This window comes from Tamandua tetradactyla, chromosome 15, assembly GCF_023851605.1.
Source record: "Tamandua tetradactyla isolate mTamTet1 chromosome 15, mTamTet1.pri, whole genome shotgun sequence".
Taxonomy (NCBI): Eukaryota; Metazoa; Chordata; class Mammalia; order Pilosa; family Myrmecophagidae; genus Tamandua; species Tamandua tetradactyla.
The window spans coordinates 61,824,358-61,845,353 of record NC_135341.1 but is presented as its reverse complement, the minus strand read 5'-3'; the positions used below and the strand labels follow the sequence as shown (position 1 = coordinate 61,845,353).

The 20,996-nt window shown below is 36.8% G+C and overlaps 1 long non-coding RNA gene across 3 annotated transcripts in view; it reads right to left on the bottom strand.

The window, feature by feature from the left end:
• LOC143658010 (uncharacterized) overlaps positions 1–20,996 on the bottom strand; it is a 32,193-nt gene that overhangs the window by 1,723 nt on the left and 9,474 nt on the right. For all 3 annotated transcript variants that reach the window (XR_013163061.1, XR_013163063.1, XR_013163062.1), the window contains one exon: positions 2,835–2,967. This is a non-coding gene — a long non-coding RNA (uncharacterized LOC143658010). The remainder of the gene's footprint in view (positions 1–2,834; positions 2,968–20,996) is intronic.

Sequence of the window (20,996 nt, the reverse complement as noted above, 5' to 3'; positions counted from 1 at the left end):
TGCAAGACGGAGTTTAATACTCTAGCAATACATAGCATACAGCACACAACAAACAGGGAATGTTTGTTGGCCCAATCATGAAGAAACTGATGCTATTGTTCTGGTATGTATCACTCCTTTGGTAGGAACAGAAAGGGAAGGAAATGAAACAGACAAGGGAATAAGCTAAAATACTGAGAGCAAAGAGGAGAGACGCTTGTTCCAGCCGAACTACTATGAATCCCTATTCCTTGGAATTGTAATGGCAATAATATATTGTCAACTCTTGTACTATCAGCAGGCATTCTGGATTCTATAAAGTTTCCCTAGACTCAGGGAGCCAGACGAATTTCTGCCTTCACAGTGTTACCCATAACAACGGGGTGGGTTCTATTTCTGGTAACCGAGACACTTGAAGATGTAAACACAAATAGGATAACACTCATGGTCTCGATACATTTACAGTCTATTTGGGAGAAGACAATGAAAACATATACATAAGTAGAACCCAAGGAATGATTCATTACTTGTTATATGAGTAGCAGGAAAAAAAAAGTGTTTCGTGTTCAAAGGAAGGGGCAGTCTTTTTGAACTGGGGCAGAGAAGAAAGGATTGATTCACAGAGGAGAGAGAAATAATTGATAGAAATCAACTAGGCAGCTCACACAACTGTTGGTGGGAGTATAAATTCAGCCACTTGGGGAGCAATTTAGCAAAATCTATTACAATTATAAATTATAACTTTAGAATTGTAAATAATTTTCCATACAGCTTCTTGGAGGCTACTTGTGGACACATTTACAAGCTCATAGGAAGAGGCATGTCCAAGCATGCCAATTGCAGGAGTAGATGTAACATTGCAAATTGGGAACAACCTAAGGGAATGACTAAATAGATAGACTAATGCATAGACATACTGCAGAATTCTATGCAGCAACAAAAAATAATCATATCACTCTACATTAGAAACATGGAAAGATATCCAAGGCACAATTTAAACAATGGTACATCTAATATGACACCACTTATGTTAAAGAAAAAACATGAAGCAACATGCATATACATGCAAATGTATACAAAAAAATCAAGGGAAGCCACAAGAAATTGTTGGCAGTCTATCCTTTAAGGAGAGAACCTAGCATTGGGCATTTGTTGAAATGGGACATAAGCCTTAGTTGTATATGTACTTATATTTACTCATACAATTACATTTTTATAAAATAATTTTTAAGACAGAATTCAAATAGGCAGAATGAGAAGCTGGGAAGAGCTTTTCAGGTTCAGGGAGCAGCTAGACACTTGGGAGGATATGCAAACATGTACTCAGCCCCTGAGTCTGCCTCCTCTCACATTTTGCAAAGATGATTGAGCTACACTCTTGCTTAAAATGTTTAAGTCCAAACTCCTTAGTATGCCATACCACAGCCTCAAAATCTGACTTCACAGCTCCTCACCAGTCTTTTTCCTGCTTCCTCAAACCCCAACGAAACAAATCACTTGCAATTTTTCCCTGCCCCCACACTCTTTACATCTCCATTACTTTGTCCATGCTGCTTGGAAAGATCTTCCCCACTTTGGTCACCTAGAAATCCTTCAAGGCTCTTAAGTCCACGGTGAAGATTATTGTGAGGGCCTCACCTCTCTCACTGTGAATTTCTCCTTTGTTCTTGCTTGTATTGTGGCCTGTACCTACCTCCATCCCCTATGTCACTCTCTTGGACTTGTTTCCTGTCCATCTCCCTTTCATAGTTTAAATTCTTTATGGGTAGGGACAGCGTTCGACTGAAATTCATACGTTCATGCACTCTTTCATTCAACCAACAATTGAAGAGAAATGTAAGATTTATCTTAATTGATGTTGGAGAAGACAAAATTGAGTAGAACGTGTTTCTCATCCTCAAGAATCTTCTAATCTAGGGTTGAAGGGAATAAATGGATGGAAATGTAAGAGAAAAATCAAGATGATATTATCTCGGGGGAACAAAAAAAAAATCTTCAAATAAGAGGACATAGTGGACATTTGATGCTGCTTTGCTTCCATTCCTCCCCTTTCCTAATAGCCTCTGATTTCCATTTGAGGAATGACCTCACCCAGGTTGTGTCTTGTCTACCCCAGCCTAACAACATGCCCATGATCCAAGCAGGACCAAAAAGACTCGTCACTCCTGTCATCCTCATCTTGAGTAAAGATAATAAGAGCGGACCTTTTGACTACTTTCAAGGCAGTTGCAGCCCCAGGCTGTGGAAACCTAGTAGTTCCCGCAAGTTTCCTGTTTTGCTTCCAGCCTTAGATTCCTATCTTCTCTCCACTCGGTGAGATGTCAAGTGTATAATCGTAGTTCCTTTCTTGGTGTAATTTACCAGGGAGTTAGTTTCTGTGATCTGTAACCAAAGACCTGATACCTAGGATGAGTTGTGGCAGATGCCACAAAGTGGTCAAGGCCAAAGCCTAAACAATGGCATTTGAATTTCAAATTTGAAAGTCACTGGTGACTTCCTTTCTGAGAGGCAGTGTATATTTTTGGTTGGGTCACAGACCAATTATAGGGGTGCAGCCAACCATTGGGTATGTTGGTATATTGGGTATATTTGGAAGAGATGGTATCCAAAGAGCTACTCAAACTACCATGCCTCTCTGCTCCTTCTCTGAGATCATTTGCATCCTAGAAGATGCTGATATACATGGGCGTAAAAAATTCCAAGGAACTAGTTTCTCCATAGGCTGAATGGGACTATTGGTAACTGGCAAATGCCACTAATATACTTGTCTTTTCTATAGCTATTACCAGCCAAGGATCAAGAAGCTTATTTTGTAAACCCTTCTTAAGTGTTCAAAGTCTCTGGAATTTTCTTACCTGAATAAGTACCTTTTTTATAGGCTACTTTATCCACTCTGGCTTTAAAATAGTTCATTAATTCAACAATGACAGAGGCAAAAGGGCTTGAGTCAGCCGTCCAGTCTTACATTTCTCTTCTTTGTGCTTGTACCTGAAGATAGAACAGTGGCTGAAGCTGTATGTAAAGAAGTTCAAGTTATCTAAACTAAATCACCACCAGAAAAAACAAACAAACATAAACTAATCACTTAGTTTCTTATAAACTGCTGATAATCAGTGAGATTATCCCAACCGTCTGTCTCAGAGACGATCCATCAAGACCTGGTACTTGATCCCATCACCAAGTAGGCATACTTCCCCTTGCCCCATGAACTGTCAAAGCATTTTGTGTCTCTCTTTTAGTACTTTACAGCATTGAGGTTAACAGCTCCAATTTGGAAGGCAGAGTCTGTGTTCAAATCTCTGGCTTTGTGTGACCTAGGGAACACTCCACCTCTCTGAATCTCATTTTCATCTTCTGCAAATGGGTATCATAACTAGCTCAGAGTGTTTGTTTTGAGGACTAAATAGGAAACTCTACGTGAAAGGCACGTTTGTTGAACTACTGATTGTTATTTCTGATGTTCGTTATTTAGGTATTTATCATTATGGATATTTATTAATGCTCTTTTTTACAGCCCTTACCAAATCTATAACTTAATTGTTTGTTTTCTCCCCCAGGAGAATGTAATTTTCATTTTTGTTCTGTTTTGTTCATCACTGTATTCTCATTGCTTAACAAACAGTAGGGCTAATATTCATAGAATCAGTTTTTGCGATTGCTGTTGCTATTTTACTATTCTATTTTTCTACTTTATGTTCTTGTTTTTCTAGACCATAAGGCCAAAGTTATTCATTTATGCATCCTGAGCATCTAGCTCAATGTTTGGAAGAGTATAGAAACTCAATATCCATTATTGAATGAATGCATAAAGAAAAGATATATTTGTCTCCATAGTCCCTCCAAAAAGAAACTCATTTTTGTATCTGTGAAAAGTAATAGGTGTCCAGTAAACATTGGCTGCATTTATGATGTTAAAATTGAGAGAAAGGATTTGTGACTTAATTACAGAATTGTGATGAGCTGAGTGCGTTTCTGCTAGCCCTTCTATTTTCTGACTTGGATTATTTCTCATCTCTATTGTGGAACCTGGCATGAGACTGTATCAACAGGAAGGCAAGAGGGATTAACTCAATGAGAGTTGAATTGTTCTTCCCAATCAGACCCAGCAATGGCCCTACCAAAACCTTGCTCAACCCCCACAACTGCACCCTGGCAGGTGGGAGAAGCAATCACATTGTGTTCCTGCTCCCTCACCCGCAGTGAATCTGTTTACACCAGTGAAAATGAGCACCAAGGATAGATGAAAGGGGAATAGGACTCACATAAGGTAATAGAATTTGGCTTTAACTGGGAGTGGTGGTGTGTGCCTGTTTGAAACTGTTGTATACCCCAGAAAAGCCATGTCCTTTAATCCTCATTCAATATTGCTGGGTGGGATCTTTTTTATTGTTTCCATGGAGATGTGACCCACCCAGTTGTAGGTGGTAACATTTTCTTTCTTTCTTTTCTTTTTTTTTTTGTCAGTGCATGGCCTAGGCAGGGTGGTACCTTTTGATTTGATGATTTCCATGGAGATGTGTCTCCATCCATTCAATGTGGGGTTGCTTACTGGAGTCCTTTAAGAGGGAACCATTTTGGATAAAGCTTTACAGTCAACAGAGCCCACACAGCCAGAGACCTTTGGAGATGAAGATGGAAAATACCCCCTGGGGAGCCTTATGAAATGAGGAGAGAAAGAAGGCAGATGTCACCATGTGACTTTCCAGCTGACAGAGGTGTACAGAAACCAAAGACCCCAGTGGACCCCAGCCACATGCCTTCTCAGCTGACAGAGGTATTCTGGATGGCATCAGCCTTTCCTGACTAAAGGTAACCTCTTGTTGGTGCTTTAATTTGGACATTTTCATGGTCTTAGAAGTAAACTTGCAACTTAATAAACTCCCTGTTTAAAAGCTGTTCTGTTTCTGGTATATTGCATTCTGGCAGGTTTAACAAACCAATACATGGTGCTATAATGTACTGATGGTAGAAATATATGAGTTTTGTATCCTTTTAAATCCCAGCTAGGTTTAGCTGCCCTCTCTCCTCCAAAGAGTGCTTTCAGATTCACTGTGCAGTATGGAAAGAAAGAACTTGACTGATTGCTTTACCCATGAAATGGCTTTGCCTCCACCACTTCAATGACTAGGGTCTGTCCAACACTCTCCTGCCAAGACACTGCCAGAGGAGTAACCAAACACATTCACCAGGGTGGGAAGCTGTCTCTGAATATGAGATGCCTGTATGCTGATGGGGCACCAGTTTGATTGGCAGAGCAATAACAGGGCTTTAACCATAACTCTCATCCCCTCAGCCAGACATCTTTGTGCATGGCAACTTGAACAACACAAGGACTGGGCTCATAATCCCAATTCCACTAGGTTTTAGGATCACTACAAAGGTCCCTTACTAGCTGCGTGTGGCTTTGAGAAAGTCATTAAACCTTTCTGCGTTGTAGTTGAAAACTCATGCTTTACCTGCCTGTAGGTGTTGGGTTTTGTCTGGGGTCCTTTAATGTTTCTTATGACCCTCAGATATTATGAAACTGCTAGGTTACACTAATTGTGGGGGGGGGGGGGTGGTGGTTAATGGGAACATGTTGGTGGTGTTCTCACAGTTGACCCTTCTTCTTTCAAATTTCCCCAAAGCCTTTGCTCATGAATATAAACAAACGCTTTTGCAAAATCATATGCAAGTTGATAAAACTCGGAAAACAGAGAAGGGCCTCTGGGCAAGAAGTCATTTTGCTGGTGCCCTCTTCAGAGGATAAGAGAGGACCTAAAGATGTTAAGATGACATGTAAAGGAATAGTCATAACAGCATAATCTTAACAGCCAGCAACTAGAACCAACCAGTGTCCATCAACAGAAAAACAGAGAAATTATGACATGTTAATGCAACAGAAGGGCATGGAGTTCTACTGGGCTTTTAGAAATGTTCTGTATCTTGATCTGCTGGTGAGTACCTGAGTGTTGACATGTATAAAGAACCATTGAATTATGTACTTAAGGTAGTGCGCTTTATGTATGTTATGTCCCAATAAAAGTATTTGTCTGTATCTGTATTTATACACATTCATATATTTATTCAATGACTTGATTTTACATATATGCTGTTGTTTTCTTTTTCCTATAAAGGAAAATATAAAGGGGAAAAAAAGTCCCTGAACAAATCCCACGGTGGTGTTACCGTCAATAAGAAATGATGTTTGAATTTAGGTGCCTAGAGGCTAGATTATAGTTATGCTTATTAGGAAATTATTTCTGAAAAAGGCCAGCCCTTACTAAATTAGTAATCATTCGGTGACTGGTGAACCTAACGATAGAATATAAGTCAAATAAAATTTATTTTGAAGGAATCAAGTTGTATTGACGTCTCCGTAATGGTCTCTGTGCCTCATTAATTAACATGGGAAAGGTTATAGCAAATGATCAATCACTGAAGTTCATTTAGAACCATATTTAAAAATGTGAAATTCTTGTGCTAAAACACAGTGAAACTCATTAATTCAGAAAGCAGTGGATAACACTATTTTTTTAAAATGTGGTTTGATTTATCCTTTGACTCACTCATTAAGACCAAAGATAAAGAAAATAATTATTATCAGCAATAATTGTTTTCAAACCTTAGAAAATGTATGTAGATCTGGATTTTTCTTTTCCTTTTTGCTTCTTTGTTGAATGTGGAGAATACAGTATAAAACAAAACAAAGCAACCACACAGGATAACAAAAGCTTATAACTAATTAATTAGAAAGTATACTGATATATTTCTCAACGACAGGATCAAAATTGCTGGAAAAAAATGGTGGCTTATTTACATAGCCTCTGAAACAGATAACTGAGTTGAGTTGGGAATATTGATGTGTTTTAAAATTTCCACTGCTGGGCCATGGTGGCTCAGAAGGCCGAGTTCTCGCCTGCCATGCCCAGAGATCTGGGTTCAATTCCTGGTGCCTGCCCATGCAAAAAAAAAAGAAAAGAAAAGAAAAATAATTTCCAATGCTATGCGTTTACATTTCAACCAAATTTTGAAAATTCTACATTTATTATGTACATTGGTTTTTCAAGTGAGAAAAAAGAAAGAAAGAGCTGGTAGGATTAGCTTAATAGGGACCAGGTAAAAGAAAGAATGTATTTCTAATGCAGAATTTCTCTCTTCAGCATAAATGTACAGGGTATAATGTACCATTATTTTGCTGTGGGTTCCAAGTTAAAGGAGCAGGTAATGCCAGGCAGAAGCTATTCTCATGGCAGATAATGGAGTGTAACTGGGTGGGCTCTACCACCATGTGCATTTCAAGGCTCTGGTCGCATCACATCTGGTAATATCTTATTGACCAAAACAACTCAAATGCCAAGCTCAGAGTCAAGGGGAAGGGAAGAACGTTGCACTCACCATGGAAGCACTGCCAAGCTGTATGTGTATAATTCCATTCCACGAGAATGACAAATTTGGATCATTAATTCTGTTAACCACACAATCCTACACAAGGGTAGTCTCTGTGACAACTCTCTGAAACTCATAAAATGGCATCAAGCTGTTCAAAAACATCATTGAGTCCAATCATATCATTGTACAAATGGGAAAACTGAAGTTGAGAGAGATTAGTGAACTTTCTGGTTGTAACTAATAGAACTAGTTACTGGTAGAATCTAGAACCCTGGTGAACAGACTCTAGGTTCAGAACTTTCTCCAACAAAATGCAATGTGTCTACCTTTAAAGAATGTACCCAGTCACTTTAATTAAATAGCAATATTGTGAATATAATTTTGAATACACTGAGGTGTCTTTATTTTTCTGGTAGGTTTAGAGGTCTGTTTAACAGAGAGTCAAGGAGATAGCTTAGACACAATGCAGGTGATGGCTCTGGCAACATGACCTTGTTCACAGTATTTATATTTTTAAGTACCTTTTTGCTTTTACATTTGTTAAATAGGATAATAATGATGCTCTCAGAGTATGGTTGCAAAAATAAATTATCTGCAATATAAACTGGATACATGAAAAAAGAACATGAGTTCTTTTTCATTGGTTTATCACTAATCAGCCAAGAGCAATGTCTTCCTTTTCTTGTGTACTGTTAGGAAAACATGATGTTGTTTTTCAAGAGGGTATCTGCCTTACAGAAGACATAAATATTGCAGAAAGACAGCCAAAGGAGAAAAAGTGAGGGAAGAATTAAGAGGCAACGTTAACTTTCTAAAAAATCCCCCAGTTTTAGTTTTTTGTTCCCTATTATGGACTATCCTAAGACAGAAACAAAAGTGAAATAACTGCTTTGAAGCCAAATTCCAAGATACAATAAGTGCTTCATAATTACTATAAGAAAGAACAAGATTCAAAAGCTTATATAATTTATTTTGCAGTGGGATGTAAAAAGGTCATTTGGTCAGCAGGTTTCCTGTTTGATGTGTGTTCTCTCCATTTTATCCTGATGGTCAGATGGCATGATCAGAAGCTATGTTTATCTTTCTTGAATGTTTTATCACCCTGCACTGTGCTTTCATCATGAAACTAGTATTTGTCCTGCCCTGCAAATATACACAGTATTCATTAGTCTGTCAAAATGTCTATAAACATTAGATTGTTTTTGAGAAGCAAATGCATAATTTGTGGAAAAAAATATTTTTAAGAAAATTTTCCCCACAGCTACTTTCTGCAAGAATTTTGATAAATGCAGTTGTGTTCTGAGAATATATTAATACCAGCTAGGTATAATGACTTAAATTATCTGATGATTGAAATATTTTATGAAAATCACTCTCTTCATTGAAATAGAAATCATAATGAAAATTACTATAAATAAGTTTCTTCACAACACAAATGCATGTCTCAATGATTTGTAAACAGCCGTACATTCTAGCTGTTTTTAGTATTCGCATTCTGAAATTATGTAGTACAAATGTAGTGCCTGTTCCACCTGGGAAGTTTCAGAGGTCCTTCTCTTTTTCTTCAGTTTCATAACAAAACTTCACAGAATGTTGGGTAGAGGTTACCCAGCGAACTTTAGGGAGATAGTATTTATAACTGCATAAACACTTCCCCCCTAGCTTACGTTATATAAAAAGTTGAATGTTATTAAGTAACTAGAGGAAATGAGACTATCTGAATCAGTTTCCAGTATTGACATTTTCTGCTTCCACCATATTCACATGCCCTCTACTTCTTCATTAACTTTTTTCTATAGCCCCACGGGACCTATTTACAAGCAAGCATATTCTTCTTGGGTCTCTATAGTTAAAGATAAAAAGGGGGACTTCTTCCTCCCAAGTTGAGTTTAGCTTTTTGTAAAAATTTCATTGAAGTATTATATACATATAGCAAATTACGTATTTCATAGTGTATCACTTAATGATTTTTCACTAAATGAATGCACATTAGCAACCATTACAAAGATCAGGAAACAGAAAACCAACAGCGCCCAAAAGCTACCCCCACTCCCCTTCCAGTTACAAACTCCCAAAGAGGGACCACTGTCCTGACTTCTATAGATGAGGTTTGCTTTGAACTTATTAGACAGTCCTACAATATGTCCTCTTTTTTCTGGCTTATTTTGTTCAATAATTTTTGTGTGAGATTCATTCATTTTGCTACCTATAACACTAGCTGCCTGGTTCTCATTGTCATGTAGAATTACATTGACTGATAACAATTAAATTATCCACTCTCTTCTCAAATAGATATTTGGGTTGTTTCTGGGTTTTTGTATTATTTCTTGTGGTTTTTACAAACCATACTACTAAAAATGTGCCATTACATGAACACGTATGAATTTCTGTTGGCTATATATGTAGGAGTGGAGATGTTATGTCATGAGGTATGCATACGTTCAATTTAAGTGAAATTACAGTACAGTTTTTTAAAATGGATATGTAAATTTACACTGATACCAGCAGTAACAGAGAATTCTAATTGCTCCATACACTTGTCAACACTTGGTATTGTCAGTCTTCACTTTAGGCCAGCTGGTGGATGTGTTTTCCTGATTATGTATAAGGTTGAGTACCTCGTCATATATATATAGGTTGTTTGTGCGTCCTCTTTGTAAAGTAACTGTTTAAGTCTTTTTATTCAGCTGACTAGCTTTTACTTACTGATATAATAATTATTAATATTCCTGGATATAAATTCTTTTTGGGTTATTTACATTGTGATTATCTTCTACCACTCTGATGCTTGGTTTCTCATTCTTTTAATGATGTCTTTCAATGAAGAGAACATTTTTGTTTGAATATTTTATTTATAATTCTTCCTTTGTGGTTATTGATTTTTTGTGTACTGTTTAAGAAATATTTGCTTCCCATTTCATTTTAATGTTTGTATGTTCTTCATAGAAGGTTTGTTATTTTACTTTTATTATTTAGGTCTCTAATCCATATAGAATTGATTTTTGAATAGAGTGTGAAATAGGGTTCCAGTTTAATTTTTTTTGTATTTGAATACTCTATTGCCCCAACAATTGTTCCCTTGGTTTATCTGTGACATTTATAGATTGTACTACAATTTCTTATTTAATATAATAAGAAATGAGTCTTGATAACTAGTTGTGTGAGTCCTTCAGTTTTTTTGTTCCTTCTTTAACATTGTCTTGGCTATTTTTCTTTTGTTGTTCTTTGCATTTCCATATATAAATTTTGAGTAAAAATTTCAAGAACCACCAAAAAAATGATTACTAGGATTTTAATTAAAATTGTTCAGAATCTATAGATCAATCTGGGGAAACATCATGATGTCTTCAAAATATTGATTCTTTCAATTCACCTAATAGGTATATTTCTTAAAATTTTCTCAATACTCTTTGCAATTTTTGGTGTAGAGTTTTTGAACATGTTTTGTTAGATTTATTCCCAAGTATTTTATGTTTTGAGCTATTTAAATGACATGATTTTAACAACTTTCATTTTCTATTTCTTTTTCAGCTGTATAAATACAAATGATTTTGTACATTACATTTTATCTAAACACATTGCTAAATTTGCATGTTAATTCAAATAGTTTACAGATTCTTATAGATTTTCTATGCGAATAATTATGTATCCTTCATAGTTCTTATACCTTTAATTTCTTTTCTTAGCCTTATTATACTGGCTGGAAACTTCTGATGAATAAAGTGATAATAATACAGTTCTCAATCTCATTTTCAATTTCAGGGTAAATGCTTAAAATATTTTACTCTTTAAGTATGGTGTTTGTGTAGGATTTTGTAGATACTCATTATAAGCTAAAGCAAATACCTCTTTATTATTAATTACTGATTCCATATATATTTTTATGTATATGACATTAGTTTTCGTAGAATCTTTCATTTTATTTACTTTCCTCATTGCTGTTTTTCTTTCTTGCATTTCCATGTTTCCTCCTGTGATTATTTTGCTTTGATCTAGTAAACATCTGCTGACAACACATTCTTTCAGTTTTTATCTGTAAATTTCAATGTTTATTTTTCATTTTAAATGGCAATTTCATTTCTTACGGAATTCAAGATTGGCAGTTATCCACCAACCTTTTAAAGATGTCATTACATTGTCTTTCAGTTTCCATCACTTCTGCTGAAAAGTCACCTGAAGATCTTATTGTTGCTTATTATGTGTATTTTATCTCTGTTTGCTTTTAAGAGTTTCTCTTTGCAGTTGTTAGTTTTTTTTTTCTTTTGGTAGTTTAATTATAATGTTCTTGGGTTCTTTTCTTTGTTTTTATCCTTGGAGACTCAGACATTTAAAAAATTTGTACCACAATTCACTAATTTTGGAAAATATTTGAACATTTTCTCTACAAATATTGTCACTGTCCCATTATCTCTCTCTTCCCCATGTGGTTCTCCAAATACATATATGTTGGACCTTTACATAGTTTATCATATATCTTTTATGCTCTTTCCCCCATTTCCAATTCTTTTGCTTTCCATAATTCAACCTGGGCTTAGAATCAGTGAATGCTTGAGGGGGGAAGCATTTTATAGAATGGTGAATCATCTCTCTGCAGTTTTCTTTTCTTTGGAAGCTTGACCTTCCAGTCTTCCCTCATTGACTTTCTGAATGCCTCCAAATATTTTTTCATGAGACAACTCAGTCAGTTGCCTCATTAGTTCCCTGAATGCCTTCAAACATATTTTTTTCATGGTTTTGAATTTTACTTAACATTTCTTATTGCTCTCGGTGAGAGTGTTGGACTGTTGCAAGCTACTCCACCATAGCCAGAAGCACAAGTCCCAGTTATTTAATTCAAAAATTCAATTCACACACATTTATTGAGCTATAAAATTCTATAATTCAATTATTTTAAGTACAAGAAGATTCTATCTCTGATATTATTCTCCATCTGGTTGCAGAGTACTGTATCATTTTCTTAGAAACTTGAAAGTAGTAGTGACAACTCTCCTTTTTGAATTAAACCTGACTTTGATGTCTTTTAAATGAAAAGAGATGAAAGTAAAAGGAAACCAAAAAAAAGAAAAAAAGTTTAAAAACCGAAGCAAGTCAAATAATCTTTATTATCCACTATTTTTTCCTACTCAAGACAAAATTTTCCACCAGGATTCATCCTCAAATCACAAGCAGGCTGGGAAGGAGCGTGACTAGATGATGACTTCAAAGTGAGGAGGTGTTCTAATCCTTTATAATCTCACTTGTGGTAGAAAGGATGGGTGGATATTCAATTGTAACTCTTTCACCTCATTGGAAACATCAAAGGAGAACTTCCTTTAAATTCTTTCTGAGAAGCATTGAATAGCTAGTGAAACTCATTTCTGATAAAGAAATTTTTTTAGCTAGCTTTTAAAAAATCTTACATGTTCTCTTCCCTTTTGGGTTTATGTAACTTCGTTTCTGGGAGGTAACACACAAAATTTCATGTAGCATAATAAAAGACTTGGTTGATCTTTGTCCCCAATTCCTGGGGGAGGTAACTTCTGAATGTTTGGAATTTCATAGGATAGCATTGTTTTTGTTCTTCATCATGGTCCCAGGATCACACCTGATGGTTACAGAGTGGGGCAGCTCTGCCAGAAGTCTTAGGGTGGGGCCAGCCATACCAGAGAGACCAGCCATGTGATTAGTGGTTGGGGGTTTGAGCCACCTTATATTTGCCTATATCAGCCCTCATCAGCTCACCTGATGGGATAGAGGTTGAGTTCAACCATGTGGGCTTTAATTGCGACTGTCGTGCCTACTTGAAACCCAGGAGAACTCCCAAGATTGAAAAGGTTTATCTCTGTGCTGGGAGGATGTCATGTCTGACTCCGCACGGGAAGGCTTTATGGATACTTACATTTAAGACCTTCCCAGACCTTTCTCTATGCATTTCTTTTGGCTTTCTCTTATTTGTATCCTTTTACTATGCTAAAACTATAGTTATAAGTTTTGTAGTGCTTTCAGTGAGTTCTCTGAGTCTAGTGAATTATCAAACCTCTCAGGAAGTAAGAACCCCCAAATTTGTAGTCAGAAGTGTGGGTGACCTGAGACCCAAAATTTGTGAGTGATGTTTGAAAGACAATCTTGTAGAGAGGATTGCTCTTAACCTGAGGACTCTAGCCTAAATCCAGCTCCTTTGAATTGGATTGACTGAATCCCTGCTATATTCATAGTTGATGTCAGACACTGTTGGGAAATGAAGAAGTTTCTTGGTTTTTGGTTTTTGATTTTGCATAGGCAGCCACTAGGAATCGAACCTGGGTCTCCAGCATGGCAGGCAAGAACTCTGTTTGTTGAGCCACTGTGGAGAAGTTTTGGTACCCATTACACCTGATTTAACTTGTTTGATCGTTAAATCAAACAGGTCATTAATCCTGTCTTCTTCCATATGAAAGAGGAAAACCAAATAATAAATTGTCAGCATCAGGGATTTTTCTGACTCCTGAAGGGGAATTTTGACTGAGGAGGAGGGGCCTCATTCAACAACCAACAACAACACTGAAAGCCTGAAACAAATTTAGAGAGTCTTATATGATTGACTCCTGGTTTAAACAATTTTTCTCAAGTTTCCATTTCATGGCTTAAAGTATCAGATTTAGAAATATGTTTTTTACTTCTAAAGGAAAATATTCCTCTCTTATTTGGTCAAAAGGAAGAAAGCAATCTTTTGTCACTGTTTCCATTTATAACAATATTATATGAATTATGCTGAATTGAAAGTTTTATGAGAAATGGTAGGCAATTTTCATATAAGTGATTTTAATTAAAGTGGAGAGAGGACTTCTGCTTGTGTCCTATTGTAATAAGTTCAGTCACATGGTATAAAACAGTAAAATTTCTGATTTCTTGTGAGAAAGTTATGTTTAATGGATCTATTTTAACTATCAAACTGATACCCTGCTTTTGAAATGTATATCTACTTTTTAAACAAGTGGAAACAATTTAACTTACATTTTAAGAAGAAACTATAAAATACTGTATTCATATATCTATTTTATTTTAATGTATTTTTAACCATAGAATATTTCAAATAAGAAGAAAAGTACATAAAATAATGACAGGCATCCATGAGCTCTCCTTCTAACCCCTGATTTTAAAATATTAGCATTTTGTAGCACTGCTCCCAGCATCTACTAGAGAAAACCTTACACCATGGAAAGGGAAGCTTGTACAATAATAAATGCTGAAGCATATGCTGAAGGCTAAGGTGTCTTCTCTTCAAGAGGAAAGGAGTGCTTAGGGGCTAGGTCCTCAGGGTAAGCAGAACTGAAGTGTCCTTGCTACTCATCTTATTCAGAAGTGTGGTAGCAGCAGTAGCTGGATGGTAAAGAATTCTTGTGTTTGGTCCTAACCTCTGCACTCTATCCTTCAGAGGTCACAAGTGACAGTCCTTATAAAGCTTACACTGAATAGCCCCATCTAATAGCATTATGAGAGGTATCTGTCATCTGACCAGCCAAGCAAGATTACAGAGCCAGGGGGCACAGAATATTTTCACAAACCTTCTGTAACACATCCCATTTTATACTGGTGTCAAGATCCTTTTCTTTTCCTCTAGGGATATAAACTCCAAAAGGTCTTCTGTAAATTAAAAATGATCAAGAAAGAACCTAATGACGAAAGAAGTGCTAAATAAATATGATGTTTGGTTTGAGGTCTGGTTTGCAGGCCAGTTAATATGAGTTCTTAGACTGCGTTTGCAGTTCCCTGGCAACACAAATGCAGGGACTCAGTTTCTTCAAAGGTAAAATGATGAAGATGGAAGTGATGGCTCAGAAATCCCCAAGCATTCTATTTAATTTCTGTTGTTCAATACAGTGAATTCATCTCCATGTAAGGTTACTATCCAGTGATCTATAGTAAGCTCAAACTGTCACTCTTATGTGTTTTTCTTTTTGACCCATATGTTATTTTAAGAAAACTGGAAATCGATGTAGCATTTAAAAATCAGATTTTATATAATAATTGGGTTTTCTGGCTTTTCTTAAAAATCAGAGGGTCTGTTCACACTGGGCCTGCATTCCTGCTTGGCTGGAGAAGGGCAGAGATAACCCCTCCAGAGATGACAGGCCAGGCCCCATGCCACTGCTGGTACTCATTCCCCAAACAGTGAGGCTGAGGGGTCAGTGCTATTGAGCACCACCTGTGTACAGTTGTTTTCCTAATGCCAAGCCTGCTTCACTCATTTCCATTATAGATACAAGCCAGGATTTGTATTCTTTGTGATAGCACTTGGTGCTGATTCTGAAAACTAAAATAACCTCAAAGGATTTTGTGTCCATGTGAACCATATAATAACCAAACAAAGTTAAGGGTAATGAAATTCTCTCAATGTGATTGAATTAGGGAACAGCTGAGGATAGCAACTGAGTAGAGACAATAGAGTATAGAAAAGATTTTCTTAAGCAAAATGTCTCAGTTTGAATCATTTTTTAATCTTCCCTTCACCCCTTCATTGGCTTAGGTAGAAAATTCATCTCTATGTAACTCTGCATCATTTATCTTCTGTTATTGTTGTTTGGTTGCATCATGGGATTTCCATAAGCCTCTACTCTGACCTGTGGACCACATTGGTTTTCACGCTCTCCACGGATTCCTATAAAAAACCAGTAACTAATAACCCCCAAAGTTCAGACTATTTCCCTTTTTGCAGAGCGAAGTCACCCAGCAAGTGCTACAAGCTCCTCTTGGGAAAGCTTAGAGAAAGTTACAATATACACGTTCTATAGGGTTGCAGGGTCCTTTCTGCAAGCATGCAGGAAGCACTGTCAATCGAGGGGGTTGTGGTCTATGAACTGCTTTAGGCCTGGAAATAATAAGAGAACAGGAATCCCCACCATGATAACTTGAGTTAGATTTATGCTTAGGCAGCCTCCAATATTTGTTCTTGTATGTGTCAAGCAGCACCTTCATAGACTATCAGTCTAATTCATCTTTATGGTCCCTGATGATCAATTAGCCATATATGACCTGTGACCAAAAGAGATGAAAGACTCCTTCAGTGCTACCAAGGGGTCTTCTCTATAGGGCTACAGCTTGTAAGATCTCTTTTTCTTTATGTTTGTTCTCTAGCACCATAGTAAGGTAACTCCACATCTTTATAAACATTTTTATTCTCTTAGTGACTAGATATCATAGGCATTTGCTCTCCCAATACCTTGCCCTCACCTGTACTGGTGATAAATTGAGTAATTATGATTCTATTGTATGCCATGAATCACTTATTTTTTTATTTTGTCTAGCGATAGGAATTTGTGTCCTCAAATACATGAACAACAAACTCACAGAATTCCTTTTGAAGGTCTAGCCTCTGACTCTACTCCAAAGTACCAACTACAATATAGTCAAGGTCCTATCCACAAGCAGATGGTACCATCAAATGAGATAATTTGAAAAGGTAAATAATTTACAAAGATATGGACAGTGTGCAGCTCTGGGTGGCCAGAAGTTGCCTGCTGGTAGTATTGGGGAAATATCTTTGGAGTTCAAATATTTGGTACATGGAATTTCAACCCATCTCCCTGTTACCAGAGGTTACCTCACCTCCATGTCCACATTTACTGGGGCCTTAAATGCTGGTTCCCTTAGAATTTCTGAGAAGTAGAAACAGAGAAGAGAAACCTACTCTCTCCTCACATGAATTGTCCAGAGCAGGCACTTACTTAAAGCTGTTTCCATGTTGCTACAGAGATGACCACTCTTCCGCTATCGGTTCCCATATCTAAACTCTTGGAATCTCTCAGCTGCAGCTGGTTCCTCTCAATTCTCTGTTTTGTTTGTGCAGAAATATATTTTTAAATTCATTAACTGTCATTTTGCTCAGGTGTCTAGAAGGAGAAAATATATTTTTGTCGTTCATTGGCCCTTCCAAATATGCACTTTTTTTAAAAAATAGAAGCTTTAGTTTTGTTTGGGAAAATTAGCCTCCACTGCATAGAAATATATTTTTTTCTAATATGATTGGTTATCAATATATATTTCTTTCATTAACTTGATTCTATATAGATTTCAACTCTGTAAAGTCTAGTGGCATTGGAACTTTACATACGTAGTAACATATCTGGAAAAATTGGAACCTGTTCTAGAACTCATGATGTTCTCATGTAAAGTATATGGCTATTCTTGGAGTAACAAATCAACTCTTTATTTAATATGAGATGGAGACAATGTTCTAATCTTCTCTGCCTTCAGAAAATTATTGGAAAATCCTGGTAAAGCTTTGTTTGTGTGTGTGAGCACATGCTCAAGAGCTCTAGGTTACATTTAAATTATGTTGCTATGGATTGAATAAATCCAGAAGTGTCCAGTTTGTTGAATAGTAGAAAATGTCAATGCAATGAAGATGATTTTTATTTCCTCTATTTATTCACTTAATCTCTAGTGATATCTTGACTATTGATTACCAACTGTAGCCATTAGAAAAAGGAAGTGATTAAAAACCCAGATTATGAGGGTTAAATTGTCACAGTGAGGTAAATCATTTTTTAGAAACACTAATTTTTTTCTAGAATGAGCTTTTGAGAAAACTCCAAACTCATCAACTTATCAATCAATAAGAAAACAAAACCCAACATCCAAAATAGCACAAATATTTGAGTTAATGCTCCAGTCTTTGAGTGCTTATTATAGCTCAGTGTTCCTTCAGTTTCAGTAGAGAAGTTGGCAAAAATTGAATGGAGCTGTGTATACTCTTAGAAAGTGGTCTGAAAAAACAAGGTGAATTTTCTCCTTGTTTTATTTCTTTCCTGATAAAGTAAGTAGCTTTGGAAATAAACTGGCTCACTGTGCAAGACTTTCTTCAAATGTTTGGGTTTGAAAAAGTACAGCATTTTTTTGTTTTACATTTGAGGGAAGGAAGACTTAGCAATGCTTCATAATGTGAGTAATCCAAAATTACAAGACTAACTTACTACAGAACCTATTTGCTTATTTTCATGCTTACTAATTTACTTATGTGGATGTTTGTAAATTTAATGACTCACTCATTACTTCATTCATTCAACGAAGCTGACTTGAGGGCCAAGAATGTGGGAGCAAGTAAGCTACACTGGGTATCAAACATAGTCCCTATTTCCAAGAAGTTCACTGCTTGATGAAGGGGAGAGACATATAAATAGGTGATTACGGATGATAAGGTAAGTGTAATGATGGTCGGTTAGATTCCTTATGCATACTCCTCAAGGAAAAGAACAGTATTGTCTTGTTCACCATTTGTAGCCCCAATGCTTGGCACAGAGAAGGCACATGAAAATTTTGGTTAAACATTAAGGACAGTAAAAGGTGTTATGAAAGTATTCATGTGGAGCATCTAAGCCAGCCTGTCTCTGAGGAGGTTGGGGGAGGGTTCAAAGGGAGTGTGGACTAAGTTATTCAAATGACAATTTGTATGGAGGATGTTTTAGTCTTCGAAGACTTTAGAAGCAAAAGGATGGAAGTAAGCATCATACACATCCTATAAATGGTAGCACACATAGGGTGAAGCCAGGGGATGGGATCTAGAGAAGGAAAAAGAGATCAGAAAATAGAGGGAGTGGTTGGAATGTTAAGGAACTTAAAACCACAAGGATATATTAGTCAGCTTTTGCTATGCTATACCAGATAGCAAACAACCTCAAAATCTCACTGGCATACAATAACATTTTTTTTATTTGCTCACTTTACATGTTGGTGGCTTTGGGTCATCAACAGTGGCTCTTGTTATGGCTACAGATTTCAAACTACTCCATGCTCTAGAATCTGGATTCAAGGAGAAGCCTCGCATGTCTTTCTAATGAAAGAGGGCTGAGAAACAAATGCACAATCAAAGATAAAGCTTCTTCTTAGACATCCAACTTCAGTTCAACTTCAGGGGAAAGGGGAAGTATGCTCTTCTGATGGGAGCAAGACAAGGGCATGCTATACAGTTTACTTAATGAGGAGAGACAAAGAGGGTTTCCAGTAGGCAAATAACTGCCACTGTTCTAGTTTGTTAGCTTCTGGAATGCAATATACCAGAAAAAGAATGGCTTTTAAAAAGAGGAATTTAATAAGTTGCTAGCTCACAGTTCTAAGACCGAGAAAATGTCCCAGTTAAAACAAGTCTATAGAAATGTCCAGTCAAAAGCATCCATCCAGGGAGAGATAGCTTGGTTCAAGAAGGCCAATGAAGTTCAGGGTTCTTCTCTCTCAAATAAGAAGGCACATGGTGAACACAATTAGGGCTTTTCTCTCAGCTGGAAGGGCACATGGTGAACATGGCATCATCTGCTAGCTTTCTCTCCTGGTTTCTGGTTTCACGAAGCTCCCCGGGAGGCATTTTCCTTCTTCATTTCCAAAGGTCACTGGCTCATGGACTCTGCTTCGTGGTGCTGCAGCATTCTCTGCTCTCTCAGAATCTCCCATTCTCCAGAATGTTTCCTCTTTTATAGGACTTCAGAAACTAATCAAGACTCACCCATATGGGTGGAGATTGTCATTACCTAATCCATTTTAACAACCACTCTTGATTAAATCACATTTCCAGGGCAATGATCTGAATACAGTTTCAAACATATGGTATTGAATAGGGATTATTTTGCCTTTATGAAATGGGATTTATATTAAAACATGGCTTTTCTAGGGGACATATATCCTTTCAAACCAGCAAGCCACTTTCACAAGTAACATAGAAATGGATTTAGAGGAAATGAAGGAACTGTAACTCAGAGATTTACTTGGAAGCTACCCTTCAACATAGGTACAATATAAGACTTGAAGTGTACAAAGATTAAAGAATGATGTTTAAAGAAAGTGAGATATTCAATAGTGTCATAAAAGCAGTGGCAACTGATAAGGCAATATGGGAAGAAGTGATCCATTTCTAGTGAAGAACTCAGTCCGGAAGTAACTTCTTTTGCTAAAAGGAGTTTATTTTTTCCTTCTATATCTCTCTCAGAGCACAGCAATGGGACAGAATTTGCAGCATGCAGGGTCCTCACACTCAGATTAGAAAATGGGAGAATACTTAGGCATGATCAACTCTCAGGTTAGAGTAAAAGAAGCCTTGCTGGGGTCTTAATCAGAGGAGGCCACAAATATGCTGGAAGAAAGATTCATTCTGTAGGGAAATAACCAAAGTCACCTGCCGTGTAGTGACTGTTCTCTCATTAAATAATCCTTTTTCATCTAATGTACAGGGGCTAGACCATTCTGTGTCTGGCATGCTTCATGAAGTGGTTTCAATTTTTTCCTGTAGATCATGGAGAACCACTGAAGGATAGGAATAAGGAAAGAATGGTGGAGTTATCCAGGATATGTGTATACACACAGGTGTATATGGAACATCAACATGTATAATGATTAAGATCATAGGCATTGAAGCCAGAGACCTGGCTCTACACCATATTAACTGCACAGTCCTGGATAAACTATTCAAGCCATTCTAATCCTCAGTTCCTCCATCTAGAAATAGTAATAACAGTAGCTCCACTAACCTCTACTGATGCAGTTATAAGGAGGAATAAATGTGATATGCATGCACAATACTTGACAGAATGAAAAATAGTAAGTATTCTTAACTATTACAAATGCTGTTTCTACTACTAATATAAGTACTATCAGTGTTGTCTCTAATAACAATCATAATATTAGGGTGCTATGAGCTAGTT